Source organism: Curcuma longa, unplaced genomic scaffold (assembly GCF_044706935.1).
Source record: "Curcuma longa cultivar G26 ecotype Majalengka, Jawa Barat unplaced genomic scaffold, ITB_CL_G26_1.1 contig_27542, whole genome shotgun sequence".
Lineage (NCBI taxonomy): Eukaryota > Viridiplantae > Streptophyta > Magnoliopsida > Zingiberales > Zingiberaceae > Curcuma > Curcuma longa.
This window is the reverse complement of record NW_027433447.1, coordinates 12739-23435: the sequence shown is the minus strand read 5'-3', so window position 1 is coordinate 23435 and position 10697 is coordinate 12739. Positions and strand designations below refer to the sequence as shown.

General features: G+C 41.8%; 1 non-coding gene across 1 annotated transcript; it reads right to left on the bottom strand.

Annotated features, from left to right (window-relative positions):
• Positions 1 to 85: 85 nt before the first annotated feature.
• TRNAK-UUU (transfer RNA lysine (anticodon UUU)) lies at positions 86 to 158 on the bottom strand. The gene has a single exon. It is a non-coding gene; the product is annotated as a tRNA-Lys (tRNA).
• Between the last annotated feature and the right edge of the window lie 10539 nt (positions 159 to 10697).

Sequence of the window (10697 nt, the reverse complement as noted above, 5' to 3'; positions counted from 1 at the left end):
AGTCGCGGAAGCGAGTCTAAAGGCCAAAGAGTCATCTTTGAAGCCACGAATTAGTCCTTACTCATAGTAGAGTGTAAGGCTGGTTTGGGTATAGCAGGACTTGAACCTGCGACCATTAGGTTAAAAGCCCAATGCTCTACCAACTGAGCTATACACCCAAAAAAAGATGTAGTAGGAAATAAGGATTGGTGCGGAAAAGAGGGTGGCCCCCCTTCCCTTCTTCTCATCATATTAAAGGAGCGCGGCTCTGTATGAGGCTCGTACTGCAGAGCAAGCGAAGAAAACGTAAGGGCGCGCGTTAGCACTCCTGCAAGAAAACGGCCTAGCTAACGCGCCCCTTATTGAAAATGAAAAGAAAGCCTTGATATGAGAAAGATGCGCTCAAGCTTACTAAGCAAACGTAGGCTTGGGCTCGAAAGCCGGCCTTACTCAACAAGCCCCTTTATTAGGTTGGGTGCTTGTTTCCACTCATTGATTCTTCTATCTACAAAAGAAGGTCAACGGGGGATACTCAAATTGCTCTCACTGACACCATTTACGAGAAGGTGAGGTCGTCTTTCTTTCCAGCCGCTCAACTGTTCGAGCGCAATGCTTGGTTCCGATTCGACAAAGGTAGAATGCCTGGTCGAAGGTCCAGTACAGTAGGTAGCAGGCGTGTTCGTTTTGGCTCCCGAGCGAGAACGAGAAATAGGCGATGCACCATCCTTGCTGCTACCTACGTTTTCCTTGACTTGACAGATTCATCCAATTGAATCCACACTCAAAGGAGGACCACACGGGGCTCGACGAAAGATAAAGTATCAGCATTAAGAAACTTCTTGGGGTTAGCAGTGAAAGAAAGAGCCCGGCATTCATTTCTTCATGAATATTCATAGCTGAGTCTACTAAAAGAGGGACCAGTCTCATCGTGGTGATTAGAGGACACCTCTGATCGTTCACCTCTAATGTGACACGTTCCCCCCCAGTTATATGATCAAGGGGAGTTTACTAGTGTGGGGCGGCTAGAGAGCGGGGCTATTCTTCTTCCGGGGAGACAAAGTCGTCCCTTCTACTGACCGAACCCTCAGTTCGGAGGTCTTCGTCAACATGTTACGAAGCTCCAGGCTTCGGCGGGTCACCATTACTTGACTTAGAAAGGCAAAGATCTGGGCAAGGGAAAGCGCAGTGCGCCTGGTGCAAATGGCTTTCTTTTTTCATGATATACCAATCAGAATGGAGGGTCCTACCTACGTACATGATTGATAGAATCACTACGTAGGGAGGGCGGTCAACTTGATGCGGTGGAGGCATGAGTGCAGTTCGATCTTGTGGTGTATTCGTTTGTAGTGAGTAGGGCCTCTTTCTCGTTGATCTCAGTGCGCCTCCGCTCTATTGAAAAGTAGGAATTCCTACGGCGGTTTTGTCAACGAACGCGTCTCGGGCCGGATTGACTAAGCTAACCCACCCTTAAGGAGGCTCTTCCATAATTGGGTGCTCTGCTTTAGTGTGATTGACAAAGGCTAGGCTAGGTTTGGTAATACCCAAAACAAATGAAAAGAAATCGGAGTCGATAGTTGGCAGTTGGCAAAAAGGAACAATTTGACAAAAAGGAGCAATTATAATTCTATTAATTCTATAGGGAAATTAGATTATTTGGCCAAATAAAAGGCCTGCTAGGTGATCGAAATCGCTCAGGTCAGTGAGGACTCATTCACTCACCTACTCCTTATCTATTTAATAGTCTCTTCCATCTACTGAATTCAAAAGGCGACCCGCCGCGCCGGGCTGTAAGATAGAGCTGTTGTACTACTTGACTGGTAAGAAAGAGCTTCCGTAAGAACTGGAAGACTCTTGTATGTACGGTAACCCTCTCTTCCGCTACTGGTGGACTGTTGCACAGAAAGGCCGACAGAAGCAAGGTTTCTTAGCGCGCTTTTCAAGCGCTTAGCTTCTGCTAGCGGCGGGGCGGCAAGGCCATGTTCTTCAGTTGAAAGCCTAAGCCAAGAAGGTACGAACGAAGTGACGGGCCCCTTTCGAAGATAGGGGGCGGCTTTCTTGTGGTAGTAATTGCGAGCATCTCTCCTCTTCTCTTAGCGTGCACAGTTTGCTTACATGCCGCCTTAGGCACATCTCTCTTTCTTAGTTTAACGCTGGCCTAATGATAATGAATGAAAGTCAGTCTTTTAGTAAGCGTATATAAGCAGCTTTTTAGTGTATAAGCAATTCTTTAGTGGTCGCACCGAGTATATGGCGGCCCTTACTATATATTTGGGGAGGTTGGTTGAAGATGATGCGGCGTTCAGAACCAGTCTTGAAGTGAATGAATTAGAAAGAACGGGAAATGAGACGACTCTTTCTTGAACTATATCATAAACAGATCCTCTCCTCTACACCAATCACGAGTTTTTCTCTATTCCTCTCGTATATCGTCGTAACGCCCTTAATGCTAGGAAAAACACTTTTCATGTCATTCCCATTTAGGTCCGATTCGGATCCCTCCGTTGTTTCCTTTTCCTTCCGCACCTTTTCCTCGAAATGAGAAAGAAGATGGTACACTTGAATTGTATTATTTAAGTGCTTATTGCTTTCAAAAAAATCATACTTCTACAATTGGTGGGTCACCGGGTTATTCAAATAAGTCGTGTTTTCCGTGGTTTTCCCATGTTACAACTTCCGTACCAATTCGGTCGATCCGGAATGGATCGGTTAAACATTCCATTAGGGAGCCTGGTCTTGACTCTTCTGTGTGGTATTCATTCTCGTTCGGCTCTTGGAATCACATCCAGTTGGAACAGCTCGCAAAATCCAACCACTTCACCTACTTCATTGCCCCCAACCCTTTCTCGTACCTCTATTGAAACAGAATGGTTTCATGTTCTTTCATCGATTGGTTATTCCTCTCCCTTCGTATCTCTTTTTCCAATTAATTTACTTTTATATTGCTCGATTAGTTCACAAGATTGAATGGCCAATTCTCCTCCGGACCCTCGATTCGATTGTTTTCCAAGAATGTTGAGCCGGGTATGTAAGCCATGTATCTGGGAGGAACTTAAAAAAAAAAGAAGGGCTTTCGGTTTTTTTCACCCTCTTTTGGTCTTGCAGCTATTTTAAAATTTCTTTATTAGAAAATAGTTAGTTGAATCTTTTAGAAGAAAGAAACTATATATGTCCAATCTCTAGTGATGGTGGGACCAACCAAGATGTATGTCGTCCAACCCGACCTCAGACTCTTTCTTCCCGACCTATTTGACTCTCTGGCCGCAGTTATTTAGGTGGTATTCCGAGATTGAAGAGATCGAATTCCTCCCGGGAACACACGAAAGAAAGGTATGAACTGGGTAAATAGAAATGGAAAAGAGATGTTTCCAATTCATCAAAATGTGAAGCTTTTTCTACATCCATATGATCTGCTAAAGTGGATCGGTATTGACCATATAATAAAAGAAGATCTTGGTCCATGGAGTCCCAAGAAGGTAAGAACTCCAACCTGTCTGATGCTTCTTCGGCCAAATACAATATACAAGTGGGACCTGCACTATGAGCAAGCTGTGCGCGCTTCTTTTTTTCCGGTTCCGAAACAACTTGGGCGAAATAGGGTTCTACCGCCATGGATTTTTGAGTTTTCGCCATTGGTTACTGGTTGAGCCACTGGAATGGAATGAGATAAGAATCTCTGTAGATCTTTCTTCTCCACTTACTCGTAACAGGCTTTTCTTCTGTAGAATACTTCTGTAGAATGGCATAATTGTCCGATTTCTTCCTCGATCTTCAAAGAAAACTGACTCCTCCTTCTCTTTTAGGATAGGATCGTCGTTGGTCCTTCTTTCACTAATGATCTCACCATTTTATTTTATAGTAGTTGTAGTTCGCGCGAACGCGCGAGGGACTATCCTTTCTATTGCTTGCCCTTTTGCTTTTCACTCTCAAAGGGTCTCTCTCTTCTATAAAGCGAAGCAAAGCGCATGGCGCTGAAGTGAAGAAAGCTCAATAAACACACAGGAAGACGACGCAGGGCATAGCATAAATGAAAGCGCTGATCATTTTTGAAAACATATATGCTTGACCTTTCTCGATGCTTTGGGGGTTACTCACCAACCGACCCAGCAGTGATCGATGACAGAATGGTACAAAGAAAGAAAAGTAATTGGATTTGGTAGTTCTCCATTGACTTCTCTCTTTACCCCTTTGCATATGTTCCTAAATGGGTGTGCACCTCCAGATGGGCAGGGGCCGGCCTCCCACTCTCTTATGCAGCATTTATTAGCTTAGCTGGGTCTGGGTTGGGTGGATCGCTTTCAGCGCCTCTCTCGACCCTCCGTTTCTAATACATCTTTATGAAAGCCTCTCTTCGAGATCCGGTCCATCATCAACTCAGTCAGATCTTCTTGTTTGCCTGCTTTGATTTGATTAGGCTTCCTTTAATTAACGGATTTGATCGTCATTTCGTGCCTGCAGCCCTGCTGGATTCGACCTTTTATCAGCTGGTTGAGTAGCGTAATAAGGGTCACAACTAGAAGAGTTGGCCCTATATTTTCTTTCTATTTTTTTTATCAATTCGATTGCAGTCTCCGAAGTCCATCTTGATCGATGGTCCCCATTAGCATTAGTGCTATAATTAGCAGCCGCTTTTTTTGGAAGGCGAGGTACTCTGATCGCGGATTCCACGGTAGCAGTAGTTCTAGCTCTACATTAGGAGCACGGGAGCTCACTCCCTCAATGAGTCTATCCTGCTTCAGGCCATCTTGTTCAGTCTCCTGGAACTCAACTCTTAGATGCAGCCGCCTCCATCCATCGGCAATCCGCTCCCGTACGGGCGTTGACATGCAACGCGAAGGTCTCCTTATTTACGACGAAATTTAGATCAGGTTGCACGAAAGGAAGGGTGAAAACCTATATAGAAGTAGTTTTTGATGAGGAGAAGGGGAAACCCCTCCCTAACGCTGGGCAAGATCAATAAATAAGAAGCTTCGGCTTAGGGCGACCAAACCAAGCTCGATTCGCTCCAAATTCCCACACTTCCTTGGGAAAAGTGACCCCTATCCTCAGGTCGCTCCAGGCTCTACCGGAACCGAGCGTACCTTGGGGCACGCGCTACAAAAGGCTTAGGAAGCGGACCTGTCTGATGAGGGGACTTCGTAAACTATCTAACTTTGAAGCTATTACACAGGGTGAAACCACAGAAGGAGGTAACCCTGACTTCAAGACAGATGGTGAAGAGCACCGGTCAAGCTCACACACAAGAGGGAAGGAACGAAAGATTGATCTGCTGCTCGATCGGAGATATAAGGGAAGCGCTGGTAACCGAACTCTTTCGCGAAAGGGATTCAGCCGCCGAGTCTCTGTCTCTTATGAGAGCAGTGGCTAATAGAACTGATGCGCCTCAGAAAGCAGCGTCCTTCTCAATCAATGCCCGGGCATCCCATACATAACCACCGAATAACCATTCCCCGTACTGAGTTCTCTCAGGTGCCAACTCTTTTTTTTTCCGTAATAATCTAAAATCAAAAGGTTCATGACCAAAATTTATTTATATTTATTTTAGGTAAATATCTCCTTTCTATTTATTTTAGGTAAATTCGGAAATTTCTTTATATTGATTTTAGGTGAATATCTCCTTTATATTGATTTTAGGCTTAGTCGTAAATAGCCCCAAAGGCTATTTATATGCCTCAAGGAGATAAATAGCCCCAAGAAGATAAATAGCCCCAAGGAGATAAATAGCCCCAAAGGCGTAAACTAATCCGTCTTACTATAATATAAAGACCTCAGCTATGCTGAGTAGAAAAATAGCCTTTGGGGCTATTTACGACTAATCCGAATTTACCATAATATTAAGTTAAGTTCTAACTGTATATAATATAAGAGTTGTACCTCTGCTATGCCTCTTTGAGTCGAAAATAGACCCAAAGGCTATTTATATGCCCCAAAAATATAGTAAGTTGTGGCAGAGGTACTTATCTTATATTTAGTAGGATTAGTCTACTTAGTCGTAAATAGCCCCAAAGGCTATTTCTTCTACTCAGCATAGCTGAGGTCTTTATATTATATACAGGCAGATTAGAACTTAACTTAATGTTATGGGGGGCCTTTGGTGCTATTTACTTCTTGGGGCTATTTATCTCCTTAGCCAAAGGGGCTATTGTAGACTAAGTAGAATAAACCATCTTACTAAAATAGAAAGACCTCTGCTATGCCTCTTTGTGAGTCGAAAATAGACCCAAAGGCTATTTATATGCCCCAAAAATATAGTAAGTTGTGGCAGAGGTACAACTCTTATATTATATACAGTTAGTCTACTTAGTCGTAAATAGCCCCTTTGGCTATTTATATGCCTCTGCGTAGCCGAGGTACAACTCTTATATTATATACAGTTAGTCTACTTAGTCGTAAATAGCCCCTTTGGCTATTTATATGCCTCTGCGTAGCAGAGGTACTTATCTTATATTATATACAGGCTGATTAGAACTTATATTATATACAGGTAGGGCCAAAGGGGCTATTTATCTTCTTGGGGCTATTTATCTTCTTGGGGCTATTTATCTCCTTAGCCAAAGGGTCTATTTTCGACTCAAAGAGGCGTAGCAGAGGTACTTATCTTATATTATATACAGTTAGAACTTAACTTAATATTATGGGGGGCCTTTGGGGCAATTTCTCTCCTTTAGTCGTAAATAGCCCCAAAGGCTATTTCTCTACTCTGCATAGCAGAGGAACTTATATTATATACAGGCGGATTAGAACTTAATTATAGTAAGTAGGGCCTTTGGGGCTATTTATCTCCTTTAGTCGTAAATACTTTGGCTATTAACTTACTTTTATATTGGGCCCCAAAAATATAGTAAGTTGTAGCAGAGGTACTTATCTTATATTATATACAGTTAGTCTACGCCAAAGGGGCTATTTATCTCCTTTCGTAAATAGCCCCAAAGGCTATTTATCTACTCTGCATAGCAGAGGAACTTATATTATATACAGGCGGATTAGAACTTAATATTATGAATGTAGGGCCTTTGGGGCTATTTCTCTCCTTTAGTCGTAAATAGCCCCTTTGGCTATAATTGACTTTTATATTAGGCCCCAAAAATCTAGTAAATTGTAGCAGAGGTACTTATATTATATACAGGCGGATTAGAACTTATATTATGAATGCAGGGCCTTTGGGGCTATTTATCTCCCGCGGATTAGTCGTAAATAGCCCCAAAGGCTATTTCTCTGCCCAATATATAGTAAGGGGGTAGCAGAGGTACTTATATTATAGTAAGGCGGATTAGTCTACTTAGTCGTAAATAGCCCCTTTGGCTAAGGAGATAAATAGCCCCAAAGGCGTAGAATAAACCATCTTACTAAAATAGAAATACCTCTGCTATGCAGAGAAGATAAATAGCCTTTGGGTCTATTTTCGACTCAAAGAGGCATAGCAGAGGTACTTATCTTATATTATATACAGTTAGTCTACGCCAAAGGGGCTATTTATCTTCTTGGGGCTATTTATCTCCCTTACTATAATTTCTTTATATTTCTTTTAGGCTCGTTTTATAGTTAATATTAGGGGCTCCCTCTCGCATACGCTCGAGCCTATCCAAATAAGAAGTTCAGTGCCCTAATATTGACGGGAGATCCCAGTCGTGAATGGCGTCGGATTAGTCGTCGGCCCTGTATATATATTGAACTTATATTATATACAGAACTTAACTATATGTTGACTTTCTTTTAGGGATATATCGGGAACTTATATTATATACAGAACTTAACTATATATTTAGATTGATTTTAGGGAATTGACTATATTTTTGGGTATTGGGAACTTATATTATATACAGAACTTAACTATATGTTGACTTTCTTTTTAGGGATATATCGGGAATTTATTATAGAAGATTAGTCGTAAATAGCCCCAAAGGCTATTGGCTTACTTTTATATTAGGCCCCAAAAATCTAGTAAGTTGTAGCAGAGGTACTTATATTATATACAGGCGGATTAGAACTTAATATTATGAATGTAGGGCCTTTGGGGCTATTTATCTCCTTTGGCGGAATTTAATTTCTTTTAGGGCTTAGTCGTAAATAGCCCCTTTGGCTATTTATCTGCCCAATATATATACAGGGGTAGCAGAGGAACTTATATTATATACAGGCGGATTAGTCTACGCCTTTGGGGCTATTTATCTCCTTTGGGAATTTATTATAGTATGGCGGCCCTAATATATCGGGAATTTATTATAGTATGGCGGAATTTAATTTCTTTTAGGGCTTAGTCGTAAATAGCCCCAAAGGCTATTTATCTGCTCTGCGTAGCAGAGGAACTTATATTATATACAGGCGGATTAGTCTACGCCTTTGGGGCTATTTATCTCCTTTGGGAATTTATTATAGTATGGCGGCCCTAATATAGTTAAATTGCATCGGCCCTTACTATATATTTGGCGATCGGCCCCACTATATATTTGGCGTAAATTGCGTAGCAATTTAACTCCTCTGCGTAGCAATTTATCTATTCAAAACGTAGAAAGATCTACTTACTATTTTGGCCGGTCGAGCTATCTAAAGAGACCCTTATCAGTCGAGCTATCTGTCGATACCCTCTCGCATACGCTCGAGCGCGTCATTATCACAATAATTCGCAGCAACAGGTCGTCAATGGTGTACCATTGACTCTTTCCTCTCTCTCTCCCTATCGGTCGAGCTATCCAAATATCAGTTTTCAGTGCCCTGAAATTACGGTATTGCGATCCCGTCGTTACACTTGGCCCTATGGTCGAGCCTATCTGTCGATACCCTCCTCTCCTGTCGATTAGTACAGTTGGATGGATTCCATTCATCTAGAATGCATGTGCTACTTTCCTATGAAAGGCAGGGAAAAGGAGCCGATACATTTCGCCATACTTGTACACAAATGCTTCTTTCTTATATGAATATTCATCCATCCCAAAATAGCTCAAGTACTTGCTACATTTCCTTATAAAGAGTGTTTTGTGTATTGGATCCGCTCTTCTTTTAGCATGAAGACATTCATTATCTTCTCTTCCTCTTCCTTATTCTCTTAAGGAATCTCAGGCCCTACCCTTACCTTTCTTAAGACTAGCAAGCCCTCTCGAATGAGTTCTACGATGGAAGCTTTCAAGGTAGATCCGGGGACAAATCTTTCCCTCACTGAGAAGTTCAAACCAGTGACTATATCGTCCTGAAGACGGATGCGACGTGAAGAAGTGGCATTTAGAAGTGTTGCTGACTTTACATTTAGGTTTCGGCATAACAAAGCTTGCACTGTCTTTTCGCACTTAGGCGCACAGCGTGCCGTTGGTAATGATTCTACTACGGTGCCGCAAATTCGCAAGCTGATCCTAAGTAATCGTTCTTGTTCATTGGATTCTGGAGGAATGACTTCGTTAGGATTGGGAAATTGCTGCAATTCTTCCTGAATAGACTCTTTTCTCCCGTCGAGAGTGGCTTTGAAAGTCTTACCTAAACTCTTCCGACTGAATATGACAAAGCCTATAAAACAAAAAGCTACTATCATTTCTTCATTATAGATTGAGATCTTCTTCGAACTTGATGCACAAATAGATGGAATAGCAGCAAATAGCATCTTTCTATCCTGCATATCCGTTGAACTCCATCTCATTGGGAAAGGTTATCCGTATCTATCTTTCTGCAACGGAACGGGAAGTAGTGTAAGATACCCGGCGGCCCAGTCCAAAAACAAAAAGAAAAGAAAGAAGAGTTAGAAAGGAGAAGAGCACTTTGTTCTCACTCATATGTAGTGTAGTTTAACCTTGAATGCAATTTATAGATTCGACAGCCAAAACAAAAGACGTCTCTCTCCTTATCCCTCTCTCAACCGCAACAGTCTCTTATCTTTTAGGACTTGCATACCTACGTCGTGAATGGCCTAAAATAAATATAAATTCCGAGTGAGAACGACGGGATCGACCTAAAGGGCCGAGTGTAACGACGGGATCGACCTAAAGGGCCGAGTGTAACGACGGGATCGACCTAAAGGGAGATTTTGCAGACGTAAGGGAAGAGTAGTAGTAAATGGTACACCATTTACGACCTGTTGCTTAGGCTTTAACCGAATAGGGGCAGATCTTTCTACGTTTTGAATATAAATTGCATAGCAGAGGAACTTATATTATAGTAAGGCGGCCCTTACTATATATTTGAACTTATATTATAGTATGGCGGCCCTTACTATATATTTGAACTTATATTATAGTATGGCGGCCCTTACTATATATTTGGCGATCGGCCCTTACTATATATTTTAACTTATATTATATACAGGCGGAATTTATATTTATTTTAGGCCATATATTTGGCGATCGGAATTTATATTTATTTTAGGCTTAGTCGTAAATAGCCCCAAAGGCTATTTATCTGCTCTGCGTAGCAGAGGAACTTATATTATATACAGGCGGATTAGTCTACTTAGTCGTAAATAGCCCCTTTGGCTATTTATATGCCTCTGCGTAGCAGAGGTACTTATCTTATATTATATACAGTTAGTCTACGCCAAAGGGGCTATTTATCTTCTTGGGGCTATTTATCTCCTTTGGCGTAAATTGCGTAATTTACTAGATTTTTGGGGAGATAAATAGCCCCAAAGGCGTAGACTAATCCAATCGCCAAATAAAATATATAGTAAGGGGCTATGCAGAGGAGATAAATAGCCCCAAAGGCTATTTACGACTAATCCGAATCTCCCCTAAAAATATAGT